The sequence below is a fragment of the Pipistrellus kuhlii genome, unplaced genomic scaffold, assembly GCF_014108245.1.
Source record: "Pipistrellus kuhlii isolate mPipKuh1 unplaced genomic scaffold, mPipKuh1.p scaffold_m20_p_45, whole genome shotgun sequence".
Classification (NCBI taxonomy): Eukaryota; Metazoa; Chordata; class Mammalia; order Chiroptera; family Vespertilionidae; genus Pipistrellus; species Pipistrellus kuhlii.
The window spans coordinates 2469542-2487347 of NW_023425546.1; the positions used below are offsets into that span (position 1 = coordinate 2469542).

Here is a 17806-nt window from a genome sequence, read left to right on the forward strand (position 1 = left end):
AAGGACGGCGACTTGCTGAAGGCAGCCTGGCGAAGGTGAGGCCAAGTGCAGGCCAGGCTCTGGCTCTGCTCCCCAGCCCAAAGGCAAGCGAAATGCTTTCCTTTCCTGGAGGAAAACCTGAGTACAGACGCCAAGTGATCAGGGAGAAGGAACGGGCACAGCTGAGGAGAACAGCTTACAGCAGACACGCCGCTTTTCAGTAAATGAAGTTAGGAGGTAGCAGGGCCAGTGCTCAGGGCCCCTCAGGATTTCTCAGGACAGAAGCTGCCGAGAAAATGACTGTAAAACAAATTACCCGCCTCCCCGCCCCATGCCCACCCGGGGAAGGTGTTACGTGCTGGCCTGTTCCAGCCGTTTTCTTACTGTTCACTGGGCCATCAGAGAACACACCTCTTGCCTTTTTTCGGATCAGGCAGCCATATACCCACAGAAGAATGCAAATCACAGTTTTTTAGAAGTTAGAATCTACTAGGAATTAAATTAATCAAAAGCACCTATTGTTTCAAAAACAACTGAGAAAAGGAAACTTGTTTGTGGTACAATGTGCTATTTATATAAATGATCCAGTTTTTTTCTATGTCCTTCCTCTGGTGAAATATACCCAACTGAAATTTACTTTTCTTTAAGCACTAGGAGAATAATCTGAAAATTAAAGGTCTAAGTCATGATTTCCATGACTCAAGAAACAAATTTTGAAGGTGGTTCAAAACTATAATTGAGACAGATAATGAAGGGTTTGGGTGATAAGGCTCTGATAAAAATTTATGGAAATCCAAATTCTTCTTTGTGAAGAAGACAACTCGGAGAAGGCTTATGGGAATAACACCTCTCCTTCTGAAACTGCTCAAAGAAACTCAAGAGGAGCGTAGCCTTCAGCTTGTTTAAGGCTCATTTATGAGGCCAGCATTATTCTGATTATAATGACAAAGACATTACAAACATGGAAAATTCTCAACAAAATATTAGCAAACTGAATTCAGCAACACAATAAAAAGATCACATACCATGATCAAGTAGATTTATTCCTGGGTGAAAGGTTGGTACAATATCTGCAAATTAATTAACTTGATATACCACATAAACAAAAGAAAGAATAAAAATCATATGATCATATCAATAGATGCAGAAAATCCAGCACCCATTTATAATAAAAACTTTCAGCAAAGTGGGGATAGAGGAAACATACCTTAACATAACAAAGGCCATATATGACAAACCTGCAACTACATTATACTCAACAGAGAAATGCTTAAAGTGGTTTCCTTAAGATTAGTAACAAGACAGGAATGTCCACTTTCACCACTCATATTAAACTCCGTATTAGAAGTGTTAGCCATAGCAATCAGATAAGAAACAAATAAAAAGCATCCAAATTGGAGAGGAAGAAGTAAAACTGTAATTATTTGCAGATGACATGATACTTTGTATAGAGAACCCTAAATATTCTACCAAAAAAACAATAGAACTGATAAATGAAGTTATTAATTAGTGGGACACAAAATAAATATTCATAAATTGGTTGTATTTTATACACTAATGATGAACTATCAGAAATAGATACTAAGAAAACATCCTATTTTCAATTGCCTCAAAAAACATCCACAACAACTTAGTAATAAATGCAACCAAGGAGGTAAAAGACCTGCACTCAAAAAACTGTAAGACACTAAAGAAATAAACTGAAGAAGATATAAGTAAATGGAAGCATATACTGTGTTTATGGATAGGAAGAATTAACATCATTAAAATATCTACACCACCCAAAGCAATGTACAGATTCAATGCAATTTCTGTAAAACTACTAATAGTGTTTTTCACAGTAGAACAAAAAAATCCAAAAATTTATATGGAACCACAAAGACCCTAAGTAGCAATAGAAATCTCAAGAAAGAAGAACAAAGTTGGAGGGATCACACTACCTGATATCAAACTATACTACAAGCCCTAGTAATCAGAATAGTATAATACGGGCATAACAACAGACACATCAATGGAACAGAAGAGAGAGCCAAAAAGAAATACACACCTACATGGACAATTAAAATCTGACCAAAGAAAAGGCAAGAATATATAATGGGGTTAAATACAATCTATTCATTAAACGGTGTTAGAAAATCGAACAGATACATGCAAAAAATGAAACTAGACCATCTTTTTAGATATACAAAAATAAACTCAATATGGGTTAAAGATTTAAAAGACCCAAAACCATAAAACCCTTAGGAGAAAGCATAAGCAATAAACTCTGACATTTCTCTTAGCAATATTTTTTCTGAAATATCTCTTAGAGTGACGGAAACAAAACAAAAAGTGAACTAATGGGACTACATCAAACTAAAAAGCTTTTGCACAGCAAACGAAATCATCAATGAAATGATAAAGACAACCTAGTGAATAAAATAAGATATCTGCCAGTGATACATCAGATAAGGGATCAATAACCAAGATTCATATAGAACTTAACACCCCTCCTAAAAATCCAATTAAAATATGGGCAGAAGACTAAAATAGACACTTCTCCAAAGAGGACATAAGATGGCCAGTAGACATATGAAAAAATACTCCAAGTCACTAATCACCAGAGAGATGCAAATTAAGACCCTGTTGAGATATCACTTCACACCTGCCAGATGACTAACATCAATAAATCAATAAACAGATGTGGAGAAAAGGGAGCCTTCAAGCACTGTTGGTGTGTATACAGCCTGGTGCAGCCACTGTGGAAGATAGTATGGAGGTTCCTAAAACAAAACATGGAAGTGCCTTATGACTGGGTATGTGTCTAAAACATTAACTTGGAAAAAAATATGTGCCCCATGCTCATTGCAGTGTTATTTACAATAAACAAGATACGGAAGAAACTTAAGTGTATATCAACAGATAACTGGATAAAGACATTTTTTTAAATATATATATATTTTTTAATATTTTCTTTTTTTATATATATTTTATTGATTTTGTACAGAAAGGAAGGGAGAGAGATAGAGCTAGAAACATCGATGAGAGAGAGTCATCGACCAGCTGCCTCTTGCACACCCCCCACTGGGGATATGCCTGCAACCAAGGTACATGCCCTTGACCAGAATCGAACCTGGGACCCTTCAGTCCCCAAGCCGACGCTCTATCCATTGAGCCAAACCGGTTTCGGCTGGATAAAGACATTTTGATATACCGTGTATATATATATACACACACATACATACACACACACACATACACAGACACACACAATGGAATACTACTTAGTCATAAAAAATGAAACCTTACCATTTGTGATAACATGGATGGACCTAGAGGGTATTTGCTAAGTGAAATAAGTCAGCCTGAGAAAGACAACTACCATATGATTTCATTATGTGGAATCTAAAGAATAGAATAAACAACCAAATAAAACAAACTAACTAGCAGATAGAGAGAACAAACTGATGGTTGCCAGAGGTGCTGGGTGAAAGGAGAAGCGATTAAGAAGTACCAATTGGGCCGGGACCGGTTTGGCTCAGTGGATAGAACGTCGGCCTGCGGACTGAAAGGTCCTGGGTTCGATTCCGGGCAAGGGCATGTACCTTGGTTGCGGGCACACCCCCAGTAGGGGGTGTGCAAGAGGCAGCTGATTGATGATTCTCTCTCGTCGATGTTTCTAACTCTCTATCCCTCTCTCTTCCTCTCTGTGAAAAATCAATAAAATATATTTTTTTTTTAAAAAGTACCAATTGGTAGTGACAGAATGATCATAGAGATGTACAATCCAATGTAGGGAATAGAGTAGTAATACTGGTGTATATGACACCAGTACTTGAGTTATTGCAGGACCACTTTGTAAATTGAATAATTGCCTAACCACTCTGCTGTACACCTGAAAGTAAGTCTAATATATAAAAAGCCAGGGGTCGTCACAACCAAAACAACCAGACGGATGATCGAACAGCAGGCTGTGTGAGGTGACAAGGCCAGCAGGGGGGGTTAGTGAGGAATGACCAAACGAGTAAACAGCAAATTGTATGGGGTGACCAGGCCAGGGGGGGAGTGGGGAGGGGCAGGGGGAATTTGGGGGCAACCAGACTGGCAGGGTGGGAAGTTGGGGGCAATCAGGCTGGCAGGCAGAGGCAGTTAGGGGTGATCAGGCTGGCAGGGAGGCAGTTAGGAGTGATCAGGCTGGCAAGGAGACAGGGGTGATCAGGCAGGCAGGCAGGTGAGCAGTTAGGAGTTATCGTTCCCAGATTGTGAGAGATATGTCCAACTGCTGTTTTAGGCCTGATCTGCAGGCCTAAACTAGCAGTCTGACATCCCTGAGGGGACCCAGATTGGAGAGGGTGCAGGCTGGGCTGAGGGGACCACCCCCTCCCCCATGCATGAATTTTATGCACTGGGCCTTTAGCATAAAATAATGTTGAATGTCAATTGTAATCTATATATATAAAACTCTAATATACAAATAGACTGAATAGAAGAACAACCAAACAACTGGTCGCTATGATGTGCACTGACCACCAGGGGCCACATATGGAGCATGGAGGACGTTGGCTGTGGCAGGATGGTGGAGCAGGTGAGCGGGGGCACCAGACCAAGGCCTGTCGCTGTCATTGGGGTGAGCTTCTGGTGGTTCCTGAAAATTCTTTGCTCCCACACACCATGGTCCCACCCAGTGCTCACACCTGCTGCTGGCCCTCGAGTCGCTGCTCACACCTGTTGCCAGCCCCGATCATTCAGCACCATCAGTGGGTGCAAGCAGTGGCTGCCAGCCCCAATCGCCCCTCAGAGCTTCTCCACCTCCCCCTGCTCCAGAGGTTGATGGGGACTGGCAGCTGCCTCTCACCCACTGCCGGCAATAGACCCACTTGCACCTGCAGCTGGTGCCAGAGCCACTGCTTTGCACTTGCTGCTGGTGCCTGGCACCAGTCCCAATCACTCGGTGCTGCCTGTGGGTGCTCAGAGCAGCTGCTGGCCCTGATCACCCCTGAGGGCTTCTCCACCTCTCCCTGCTCCTAAGAGGCCATCAGAGCAGCAGCAGCCATGCACACCTGCTGTCAGCACAGGCCCCACTCACACCCGCTGCTGGTGCCAGCCCTAAACATTCCAGGCTGTCAGCAAGTAGGAGTGACAGCCTCAGAAGCAGGGTGTGGGCAGACAGGGACAGGGAACTGTGGTGGAGGGGCGGGACACAGAGGAGGGACCAAGACCCGCCCCTGTGCCCACTGCAGCCTCAAGGCCCACATTCTTTCAAGGTGCATGAAATCGTGCACTGGGCCCCTTGTTGAAAAATTATATTAAAAGGTGTTTTATGGAAAGTTATTGTATCTGATGCACCTTCTCTAGCAAATGTGACCAAGTTAAAACAAGCTTTAGTAACAGCAGAGAGGGCTCATCTTAGTCATCAGAAAGAATTTCCTGGCAGTATGTGCTAGAAAGCTGTTTGGCTTTCTTTGAAAGTTTCTGGTGAGTAGTTAGTGATCTGAAACAGGTGTGAGATTCTTTATGCAGGAGGCGTCAACTGGTTTCCAAGGAGCCTGGGCAGAGCTCCTGCTGGAGGCACTGGTTCATTCTGTTCCCAGAACTGTGTCCACAGAACAGACTGAACATGGGCAGCAGCAGAACTCGTCCCCTGTCCCCGCCTCACTGACGAAAGACGGTGCAACGGAGCTCCCGCCGGCCTGGTGCCTGGGTGGTGGGGTGTGCAGGGTGAACCCCAAACATCAGGTTGAGCTTGAATGGCTGCTGCCTGTAGAGTGACTCATAGCTGGCAGAGACCGCGGAGATCTTGAGCAGATAACAGAGGAGCGGCCCTTTAAACCCCAAGGGGAGGAGGCCAGCCTGAGAACCACAGTGACGACTGTTCAGGTGGGACCTGGGCAGTGGGAGTCAGTGAGGCATCAACTGCGGACGTTCTCAGGTGAGAACAGAAACTTGCCTCCTGGTCCTGGTCCTGCCTAATCTCCCCGTTATGCCGAAGGTTCATTCTCAGCAGAATGTAATAAAAATGATGCGAATTCTCAGGCCTCGCCACAGTGCCCACGGCCAGGCCTCCTCAACTGGGGAGGTAAGACCCGGGGTTGCCCTCAGCTCTGTCACATTTGGGGTTCCAGGTTGGTCTGGCTCCAGGGCCACAGCTCCCGCCCCACCAGGTGGAGAGCCTATGACCCTGTCACTCTGCACACACCCAGGCACACTTCTTCCCCCTCCTCTTCCCTCTCCCTTCCTTCTTTTCTTTCTTCCTTTCTTCTCTTCTTTCCAATCTCTGTTTTCCCTTCTCCTCCCAGGGAACCCTTAATAGGAAACCAAATGACAGTAAGAAATGTACTGGGTAGAGCTTTCGGATTCACGCCTGATCCAGTAGATCAAGTATGTCAACTCGCGGCCGGCCCACAGGCGGCCCACAACAAACACTTCTGCGGCCCAGCCAACAGAACGGGAGGTAAGAAACATTTCAACAAAAATTTTGTAACTTAAGTTTTATAATATCCTGTTATACATAATTATTAATATTGAACTACAATTTTCGATATTATGTATATATATTATATAATTGTGTTGCATTCATTTCCCTCATTCGCCTTACTCGCAGGCGCACCACTTCTCTCCACTAATACCAGCAGCGAATATTTTAGCAGCCGATGGCCACGTCATTAGTCTTGGACTGACTTGTTTGGTGTGCGCAACAGGAAATAGTTCACTTTTGGTGAAGAAAAATAGGTTTATTTGTGTTAATTTGTGTAGTTTTTCAGTGTCTGGTCAGTTAATGTTCAAAAAAAAATTTAACTTTTATTAAAATGTTCCATTATTTTATGTTAAGGATTACTCATTTATTTCAGCCCTTTGTATTCAGAATGTCTCTCTCGAAATAAACCTACATTTCTATGAAAATGGAGGCTTTTGTTTTTTGCGCCCGAGTTTGACATGCTTGCGGTAGATGCAGGCTGGCCCACTTCCAGGCCCAGCAGAAGCAAGGTTAGAGCTGGCCTGGAATTTCCCACTTAGCTGTCCCCAGGCTGGCTTCCTCTGCAGCCTCACTGGCCCCTGGGGTCCACTGTGGCTGACCCTCCACTTCCTCTCAGCTGAACAGCAGGTGTGCCGGGCTCTGTGCTGCCACTGGGATCACACAGCCCAGAAAAGGCGGCCCTTGCCCATGCAGGGGCGAGCAAAACTAGGGTTACAGTGCAAGAATCTTCATTTATTCCTGTGTCATTGGTGCTAATGGGCGCACTATTGATTGGCAGGGACCCACTGGTGCCTGCCCTGCAGAAGTCACAGCGGGAGGAAGAAACAGATGCAAACACCTCCCCGCTGCCTGGTGGTGCTGCCCTGGCTGAGTGCTGAGGGGCATGGGAGCTGCAGCTGAGCTCACAGCTGAACACAGAGCTCCTCTAGGTAAGGCGGCCTCAGCAAGCCCAGAGGTGCTGGGGGGCAGTTTAAATTCTCGAGGGAAACAGCAGTACGCATCATGCAGTGGACATCCCACAAGCTACTAGCTCGGCAGCCACAGTTCCAGTTAGGTTGTGTTGCATTCCTCTTGACTTCCTATCATTGTGAACTGGCATTTTGGAAATGGTTGTAATAAGAAGCAAGTGCTCAGTGAAAACCGGGCAGAACAGTACATGAGAATGGCCGTGTCCAAACTGGCCCAGCAAACACACATCCTATTAGTAGATAGTTGTGGTTATTTAAAAATGAAATAAAAATACTATTTTTCTTTCAATTATGTGTACTATTTTTCACATGGCCCTTATGTTCTTAGGAGACAAATACTTATTAAGTTCTTTGGATCTAACTACTAAATGAATTATTAGGCATTTAAGTAGGCCTACAGGCTCTATGTAAAAATGATTGAGACACTAAGGATGCTGTGAACTGAGACGGTTTGGGGCTCTGTCCTAGAAGAAATGATGCTTGATGGAGATGTTAAAAGCAGAGTAACAGCTGGCTAGAAGAAGAGGAGAGGGAGAGGGGGTCTGAAGTGGAGAGCGTGGCAAGAGCTAATGTACGTGTGCAGGGGAATTAGAGCTCATGCCACTGGAACAAAGATGGTAAAGCTGGAAGAAAGTAGAGATGAAGCTGAACAGGTAGACAGGGGACAGCTCAGGAAGGAATGTGTGTGGGCCAGTTTAAAGGGCTTGGCCCTGATTGGCTTATGGAGTGGGGACAACAAGAATGGTAAGTGGCCGGGACTGGTTTGGCTCAATGGATAGAGCGTCGGCTTGGGGACTGAAAGGTCCCAGGTTCGAGTCCGGTCAAAGGCATGTACCTCGGTTGCGGGCATACCCCCAGTAGGGGGTGTGCAAGAGGCAGCTGATCGATGACTCTCTCTCATCGATGTTTCTAACTCTCTCTCTCCTTTCCTCTCTGTACAAAAAAAACAATAAAATATATTTAAAAAGAAAGAAAGAAAGAAAGAAAGAAAGAAAGAAAGAAAGAAAGAAAGAAAGAAAGAAAGGTAAGTGAAGAGGCGAGCAGAGCTGCACATGAGGGATGGAGTGACTACTTAGAAAGGGCGTATTGAGAAGCTGAAGTATAAGGAGAGGGGCTGTTGGGAAGGAAGTCTGGGTTACTGAACGGTGACTCCTGGAGACTGATGAGAACTATAGCTTGAATGTTTGTGTGGATGGTGGGGACACCCATGAGTGAGGATGTAAGAGTAGAGACCCCACGGTTGGGGCTGGGGTAGTAATGGCTGCTGAGCTCAGTTATTGTTCCCTGGAGAAGCTGGGGTGTGGGCTAACTGCCAGACCAGATATCATTAACAGACACTGGTCTAGCTGGGTACTATGTTCTTCGAGTTTTTGGCTACTTCACTTTGATTCCTTGTCTCTCGGTAAGCCAGATCCCAACTCACTCCCAACTGAGGTCAGTAAATACTCTAGCCACCTGGCTCCAGTGGACAGGCTAACCCAGACCCCGGGTTCTCCGGGAAGCATGATATGTCTCTCACCTGCCTTCAAGCAGCGGGTCAATCCCTATTTTAATAAAACGCAAACCTGAAACCTGAAGCAAAAAAATTAGGAAGCATGTATAGTCATAGAAATGGAAACATATCCCTTCAAAATAGCAAGACTTTGATTTAATGAATTAGAAACCTGATTTGTTAAGCTTTCCAATTACTTGTTGTTCTGTCCTTAGCTTTGGATTGCTGATAGACGTGAACTCGTGGCCTCATTACTCTGTGTGCTGGGGCTCAGGGACCAAGGACTTGCTGGTGTAGGAAAAGAGTAGATAATGGGATAAGTGTAACCCTCCAAGTGGATGAAGCTTCCTATGCAACCAAAATTAAATATTAAATGTCCTTCATTTATCTAAGAAAATCTCAAATTTAGAAACATTTAATGCTAGCTGTAGGATTTTTTTAAAAATGTTCTTACCCTGTAAGATATTAGTTGTTACATTTTCCACATCTAATATTGCGATTTCAATTAAAAGATGGCCCAGTTATTCACAAAGTTCACCCTTTTCCCTAGATCTGCTCTAGCCTGGGGGATGGGCAAACATAGGTAGAATCTAACTCCTATTTTTCCTGATTGGCAACTTCAGTGTAAAATATAAGGAGGCCACTTGTGCCTCAAAGCAACAAGGAGGAATTGATTTATGGTGTATTTAAATAACAGATGCTATTTGGTAATGTGGTTTTAGGTAGAAATATCAGAGGCCTCTATTGTGCTCTATGAAGAATCTCCTGCCCTGTGCTAACTTCATAGGATAATAAGCAGCTGAACAGTCTTCCAGAGACTGACAGCTACCCTGAGGACAGAGGGCAAGGTGGTATGGTGACTGGGCATCTATTTGCTTCTCTATTTGGAGAAATCCTACCTAATAAAAGAGTAATATGTAAATTAACCATCACTCCACTATACTCACAAGCCACACCCACCAGTCATGCCAACCAGCCCATCAGAGTGAGTATGCAAATTAACCCCAACCAAGATGGCTGCCACCACAGAGAGTAAGAGGGAGACTTGGGTTTCCCTGACAATGGAGGAAGCCAAGCTTTCCACACACCCTGGCTGGCCCAGGCCTCTGCATAAGGCTACAAAGTTTCAATTATAGAAGATAAATCCCAAGAAAAATGGTGACAGCCACAGAGCTGGAGAGAGCAGGCTAGGGTCACTCCCGGCAACAGAGGAAGCCAAGCTTTCCACCCCCGCCCTGGCTGGCCTAGGCCTCCACTCCAGGCTACAAAGTTTCAATTATAGAAGGGGAATAAACCCCAACAGAAATGGCTGCTGCCATGGAGCGAGCAGAAGTTTCAATTGTAGAAGATAAATAAATCCCAGATCCCAGGGCCTCTGCTTGGGTCACTAGGGAGCATGGCTGGCCTGCAAACCTCCACAGGCCCCTCACCCAGGCTTCCCATGCCCCAAGGGAACCCCCAACCTTCAGGGAAAACCAGCTGGCCCCCACCCATGCCCCAGGTCTCTATCCTATCTAATAAAAGACTAATATGCAGATTGATCCTCACTCCAATACACAAGATCAAGATGGTTGCCTCCATGTGGTCAAAGATCCTGTCCTCATGTGGACACAAGATGACCACCACAAGATGTCCAGGGGAAGGCAATTGGGAGGAACCAGGCCTGCAAGGGAAGGCAGTTGGGGGCAATCAAGCCTGCAGGGGAGGGCAGTTAGGGGTGACCAGGCTGGCAGAGGAGGAAAGTTGGGGGCAAACAGCCTGGTAGGGGAGCAGATAGACATCAATCAGGCTGGCAGGGCAGTGGTTAGGGGCAATCAGGAAGGCAGGCAGGTGAGCAGTTGGGAGTTAGCAGTCCTGAATTGTGAGAGGGATGTCCGACTGACTGTTTAGGCCCGATCCCACCGTGGGATCAGGCTAAACAGGCATTTGGACATCCCCCAAGGGGTCCCAGATTGAAGAGGGTACAGGCTGGACTGAGGGACAGTCACCCCCCCACCCCATGCACAAATTTCATGCACCAGGCCTCTAGTCTATATATAAAAGCCTAAGCAGCCAAACAATTGAACAACCGGCCTACCAATCGCTATGATGCACACTGACCACCAAGGGGCAGATGCTCAATGCAGGAGCTGCCCCCCTGGTGGTCAGTGCACTCCCACAGCCAACCTTCTGCAGCCACCCCCTCCCCCCACCCCCCAGGACAATTCCTGTGGCCTCGAATGCCCCATTTGCCAGCCAGGCCGAGGAACCCCACCCACCCATGCACGAATTCATGAAATGGGTCTTTAATATAAGAATAAGAAAGTCAGTAATGACTGGAGACCTTCCACACACCAGGCACCTACAGACTTAAACCCTCATGACAAACGTGACACCGTCCTGTTAGGAGTTTCTGGACCTGGTGGCTCTGCCTGGCACTGGCTGTGTCACACCTCTGTGCGCATTTTATGATGCTGTCCCAACCCAGGTCTGTTTCCGAAGCTGTGGCTGAAGTCTGACTCAGTGAAAGGAGTCTGCTGAGCAGTTGAAGCCCTGAGCCCACAGCTTCTCACTGAGCCTGGGAAGCATCTCAGCCAATGGCCTCCCCCCTCCCTCTTCTCTGGAAGCCCGGGAGAGGTGGCCCCAACACTTCACTGGGTGTAACCATAGCTCTGCCCAGGCCCCCGGGTGCCTTTCGGGAGGGAATGGGGCTTCTCAGCAGCAGACAAAACCCCACGAGCAGAGCTCCCCCATCATGATGGGGGTTGGAGGATGGCCACAAAATAAAGCACAGACATGTGTCCATGCAGGCCAGGGACCTGAGATGCTCACAGAGCTACCAATCTGACCCCTGATTCACAGCCTGCACCTCCTCTCATGCACACTGCCTACTGACTGAGACTTCCGTTTCTGACGTGGTTACCCTCTCATCCACAGGGGCCCATAAGATCCATACAGTGTTGGTCCCACTTTTAATCCATGATCAAAGGCCAAACGAATGTGGAGAGCGTTTGAGGAGCAGCTAAGAGGCACACAAGCAAAGGATGGGCAGGCCTGGTGCTTCAGCTCAGCCTTCCTGGCTTCAGGAAAATCAAGGCCAAACATGGCTGCCTCGTGGGTCCTTAAAGGAGCCAGAACACGGGCACTGGTTTTCAAGTGCCTCTTCCCTGGAGGAAGTCATCTCCCCATTGGGGGCTTTAGCTTCACCTTAGGAGAGGAGGTGATGAGTGGCACACAAGGACACTGGTGAGAAGGAAAGATGTGACATGGATAAAGTGTCTGAGGTCCTCACAAGCAACCCTACGTGATAAAGAAACTGGTTCTGTGACTGCCAAGAAAGTTGAGACCTCCCTGTTTATCCCTCCTCCTCCCCAAACAAGAGAGTACTTCCGCCACGGTTGTACCAAAGACTGTTTCTTGTTTCCGCAGGCCTTCAGAAGAGGGGGCTCGGCAACAGCTCGCCTGCTGGTCCCGCTGTGTGTCCACCTCCTGCTGCCTGTGACCAGGCTCATGCTACCTTCTCCACACCTCCAGATGGTCACAGCTTTCCCTACTTAACCACATCGTTCATTATGGCACTTAAACACAAGGAATCGAAGCTTCATTTTGTTCCCAAGGCCAGCGAGATAGCCTTGCAGGACCCCTCCTGGGCAGCTCAGCTTAACAAATTCATCTCTGGGGCCCTAGCTCCTAGGCCACCTCCCTAGGAGGCTGAAGGAAAGACGCGGAGGGCCCTGCCAATAAACTAAGCCAGAACAGCCCGTTCCCTTCCCGGAAAATGAACCCAGTGGAGGAAGATGGATTGATCGGAGACCCAGGTTCAGAGTCAGGCTGCTGGCAGGAACCCCCTCAGCCCGTGGACTAACGGCCGGTGTTTTCAGAGGCTGCAGCCTGTGCAGCTAACACCAACGGAGCAGCAAGCCAGCTGGGTGAGGACGCTCCCACCAGGGCCAGCCAATGGCAATGAAAATGCTAGTTTTCTGTTGTTTTAGATAAAACTAATCAGAAAAGGGGAGGCATTGGGAGCTATTTGGGGGCTTAAGGACTCCAGTTGGGAAACTTCAACCTGCCATGCTGCCCTTTTCCTCTCCCGCCAACAAGACTCCCTCCCAGCCCACCAAGAGCTGGTCCTGGGGAGGGTCACAGGGGATGCTGCTTCGGTTCCCGTGTTTTCCTGTGGCAGGGCCTGCGCCCATGGGAGAGCCTTGTTTTGTTCTTGCTGAAAAGGTGCTGGAGCTCTGCCTCGGCTGTAGTTGGGAACCAGCCATTAGAGTGAGGTGGGGAAGCAGTGAGCACGTCCCTCTGAGCCTCTGAGTACGTCTCCCGGGTATACACAGGCCCCTCCTGGGTACAGACAGGCCCAACCCCCGATATAGACAGGCCCCTCCCGGGTACGGACAGAGCCTCTCCCAGGTACGGACAGACCCCCTCCCCCCCGGGTATAGACAGGGCCCCTCCCGGGTACGGACAGCCTCCCCCGCCCCTCCCCCCTCCTCCGGTATAGACAGGCCCCCCCAGGGTATAGACAGGACCCCTCCGGGGTACGGACAGGGCCTCTCCCAGGTATAGACAGGATCCCTCCCAGGTATGGGCAGGGCCCCTCCCGGGTATGGGCAGGGCTCCTCCTGGGTAGGGACAGTCCCCTCCACCCCCCCTCCCTGGTATAGACAGGACCCCTCCCGGGTACGGGCAGGGCCCCTCCCGGGTACGGACAGCCCCCCCCCCCCCCCCCCCGGGTACGGACAGGACCTCTCGGGGGTCAGGGAGCTGCTGCGGAGGCACAGTGGAGGGTGCAGTGTGACAGGAGCAGGTTCTGGGGAGCACACTCGTTTTGGTGGACAGACTGTGACTACTTCCTCTAACATCCCTTTTCCAAGTCTCCTAAGTGGTAACAGTCGCTGCCCCTGCAGGCAGATGAGGCTCAGGGCAGCATTAGTGTATTTGAGAGCTCAGCACATACTTAAAATAGCATCGGCCCTAGCAATTATCTGTCATCTCTGCCGTCTTCCTAGAATAAATGTCTCCAATTCCATGCTAATGGACACATTTCAAGACTGGCATCAGAAGACCCAGATCTCTTCTCTGCTAAAATGATCGGCAGCCAGGTGGGAAGGTGTTGAGGAGTGCTGGGATTTGGGGAGAGAAAGCTTTCCAGACAAGACAATCCCACAGGAAAAGGGGCAGAGGGGCGAGCGGCCGGAGCCCGTCTGTGGGGAGGTGGGTGGGGGGGGAGGCAGGCGGCCTTGGTCAGGAGGGAAGTGGGGCATCACCGGGCTCTGAGCTGCGGAGGGGAGGGTCCAAGGAGAGCAGAGCCAGCCCTGAGCTGGGTGTCTCAGTCGTTGGGTACCAGGTGAGGCTAGCCAGGCTCCCCTTTTCCTCGAAGATCCTAAGAGCCTACGTTACTTTCACTTCCTTGGGGTCTTCATTCCCTGCTCTGCAGAGTGACCCCCCAGGGAACCAGGATAAACATTTCAAAGGCTCATGATGACGTGCATGACGAACTACCCTGTTTCCCCGAAAATAAGACAGTGTCTTATATTAACTTTTTTCTCCCAAAGTTGGGCTAGGTCTTATTTTCAGGGGATGTCTTATTTTCGGGGAAACACGGTATTATTATTCCCTAACAAACAGAGGATCCGAAGACACACAGCAACCTGGGACAAAGCAATCCCCAACTCATATTAAATGAGATGCAGAGTGTTACACTGACACTCGCACAGCCCCTGCCTACAACAGGCACTCAATGAACATGGCCATGGTTTGCACATTATGCGCTCCAGCCATCTACCTCCTGCGTGGCTCACACACCTGTCCCTGCAGCTCCCGCGGGACAGTGCTCCAGCCAGCAGCCCAGGTCAGTTTCGAGGCTGAGGTGTCATCTCTGATTCCTGTCAGCCCTAGAAGATTCTGTTTCTAGGTTACAGGTCCTATAGGAAGCCATGGGAACAGGCGGCCTGGAAGGCAGTGTCTGTCCTGCAGAATCTGTGTCCTGAGGAGGAACGCCCTGTGGTTTAGGGGTAAAGGGGTCCCTGGCATAAGAGGCTGTGGAGCTCGGTGGGGGTTAGAGAGGCACTGGAGCCGAAGGCCTTGCTGGCTGGTAGCTCTGGCAGTGCCCTGGTGTGGCAGCAGCTTCTGCAGGACGCGGAGCCAGGGCAGGGCCCTGTGGGCAAAAAGGCCCAGCAGAGGCTGATGTGCATACGTGATGTATTAGCTAAACATGTGCTGAGAAGGGTGGCACTGTACTAAACATTTTAAATACAAACTAATTCCTGCACAGGTAGGGTCGCTAGGCCTGGCCAGCAATCAAGGCCAATTGGGGCCTTCCAGCTGCTGGCCAGGGCCTTCCTTCTCTCCATGCTGCTCCCTGGTGGTCAGTGTACATCATAGCGAGCAATCAAACTCCTGGTCTCCTGGTTGAACTCCTGAAGGGACACTTCGCATATTAGCGTTTTATATATAGCCCAGAATGCACAAAATTCATGCCAGAGCAGGCTTCCTTCCCCCCGCTGCTGGCACCGGCTTCCCTCTGGCACCGGGGACCCAGGCTTTCCTCATAGCCCCAGCTTCATCCTGAAAGTTGTCCAAAAGGATGTCCAGTCTAATTAGCAAATTATACTTTTATTATTATGGATGCTCTCATTCAGTCCTCCCCTGAAAGGCAGGTGCCATCTTTTCCCTCCTGAACATGTGAGGACAGTAAGGCTGAGAGGGAGTGCAGAGCTTGGCCAGGCCCCACAGTGGGAAGACGACACGGCATTGGTGTGTGAGCATAGCCACTGGTCGCGTGTCCTTCGTGGCCACGTTTCTGGACCAGAGAGAGGTCAAGTGCCACAGCACGCATCTCTGGAAACTTGCTACCAAACATGACCTCACTGCTTTCTCACCCAACACGTGGCAGTTCCTTTGTGTCCACTGTTGCCAGACGCTGGATGAAGGGCTGTGACTATGAAGACAGAAAAGGCAGTCCCTGATGAAGGGAAGTCGTTAGAGGGCCACTCTGACAAACAGCCGTTGGAAAGAGAAGCAGCCAACATTGATGGAATGCGTACTATGTGCTCTGGATTGACAGGCGCCATCTTATTTAATTTTTAAACCAACACAGTGCTGCCTGTTTCTGCACGATGACACTGAGGTGTGGAACGCTCAAACACGCGGCTCAGGTGCACGGGGTACTGCTCGCAGTGGCTGTGCTGAGATCAAACCCGGTCTGATTCCAGGCCTGATTCCAAACCCAGGTCCCCACCTTCCTGGGGCCGCCAGACCCCCCCCTCCAGGGAACGCCTGTGAGAGTGTGTGGCGAGTCAGAGTGAGTCCTGTGTTTGAAGAATTAACTGAGAGCTCTTTCCCGGGAGGATGGTTATCAAGGAGGGGTGGGTAGGCCTTTGAAGGCTGTAACTGCAGCAAATTCTACAGAGCAAGTAGTCTCAAGGTCAAATCCAAGCTGCTGGCCACTTACTTCAAGAGATATCCATGGAGACAAAAACCCAAACCAGCAAAAAGAATGCTGGGCCTGGTTTCATGCGTGCCATTTAGAGTAAAGGGGCTGGCTCACTTAGATACTCGCTGCCATCCTGGCTCAGGACAGGCACCCCTCCCGTTTGTAAGCTCTCGGGGCCAGCGCCGTAGACTCCTTCCCACCTCCTCGTCAGCTCCCAGCATTTTGTTCCTTGGCTCCTGTCTCCACTCAAAACATTTCTTCCATCTGTTCCTTCTTCTGCAGGGCCAACTGCACCCCCAGGGACCGGGCTTCTTCCCGCCTTTAACGGTTGTGTCTCCTTGGGAGAGCTGTGCCTGCCTGGCTTGGGCACCGGCCATGCCCTGTGCCTGCCTCCCAGCACCATCCACGTCCTGTCACATGACCTGTCTTCACAGCGGCTGGGAGCCACTTCAAGCAGACACTTTCTTAGCCAGAATTGCTGGCATAGTATTTGGCACATAGTAGGTGTTAAAACATTTTTTTGTCATTTATCTCTTTATTGTTCCTCCTTTTATAAAAATATGGAACTCTTGACGAATTTGCGTGTCATCCTTGCGCAGGGGCCGTGCTAATCTCTGTATCGTCCCGATTTTAGTGTATGTGCTGCCAAAGCAAGCACAGTGCTAAAACTTTTTAAAGTGAACCTTATGAATATGTTAAAGGTACAGCCAGTGTGGCAGACAGGCCCTAAATGACACCCTAGAAATGCCACCTCCTGGCATTCACTCCTCTGTGTGCCCTCCCCGGAACGCAGGCAACACCAATGTGACTCTGTCCTGCAGGAGAAGGTGGAGGTGACGGGCCGGACCTGTGACTCACTGTTGCAAACATGAGGCTCTGAGCAATGCACTCTCCTGCCTGAAGCCGTGTGCTGTGAGCAGCCCAAGGAGCCACCTGGCAGCAGCCATGTGGCCTCAGGACCTCACTGTCCTGCGAAGAGCTGGCCCTGAGCTCCAGCACCACGTCTGTGGCCTCTCCAGGGAGCATCCAGGGAGCCTCGCTGAGTCTCCAGGGGAGAAGCCAGAGCTGACTACAAGCTGACCGAGGAGAGACCCAGCTAAGCCTGGGTTCCTGGCCTCCCGAAAACAAGAGAATACAAATGTATGTGTTTTTTGTTTGTTTGTTTGTTTGTTTTTTCTGATTTTTTTCAAGAAAAACGATTTTAAATGTGTTGCATGCAATACACATTAATATTTCAAGAAAAACAATTTTAAGTATAATAATGTTACATGTAATACAAATGTATGTGTTTTAAGTCACTAAATTCTAATACTGATTAACTATAGGCCCAGTGCACGAAATTCGTGCACAGAGGAGGGGGTGTCCCTCAACCCAGCCTGCATCATCTCCAATCTGGGAGCCCTCGGGGGCTGTCCAACTGCCAGTTTAGGCCCGCCAGTCGGACATCCTTCTCACAATCTGGATTCTAACCAATCTCCTGCCTGCCAGCATGATCG

The 17806-nt window shown here is 48.8% G+C and overlaps 1 protein-coding gene and 1 non-coding gene across 2 annotated transcripts in view; both read right to left on the reverse strand.

The window, feature by feature from the left end:
- UBASH3B (ubiquitin associated and SH3 domain containing B) overlaps positions 1-17806 on the reverse strand; it is a 139255-nt gene that overhangs the window by 50714 nt on the left and 70735 nt on the right. The window lies entirely within an intron of this gene.
- LOC118704711 lies at positions 16865-16968 on the reverse strand. Its single transcript, XR_004983492.1, has one exon. It is a non-coding gene; the product is annotated as a U6 spliceosomal RNA (small nuclear RNA).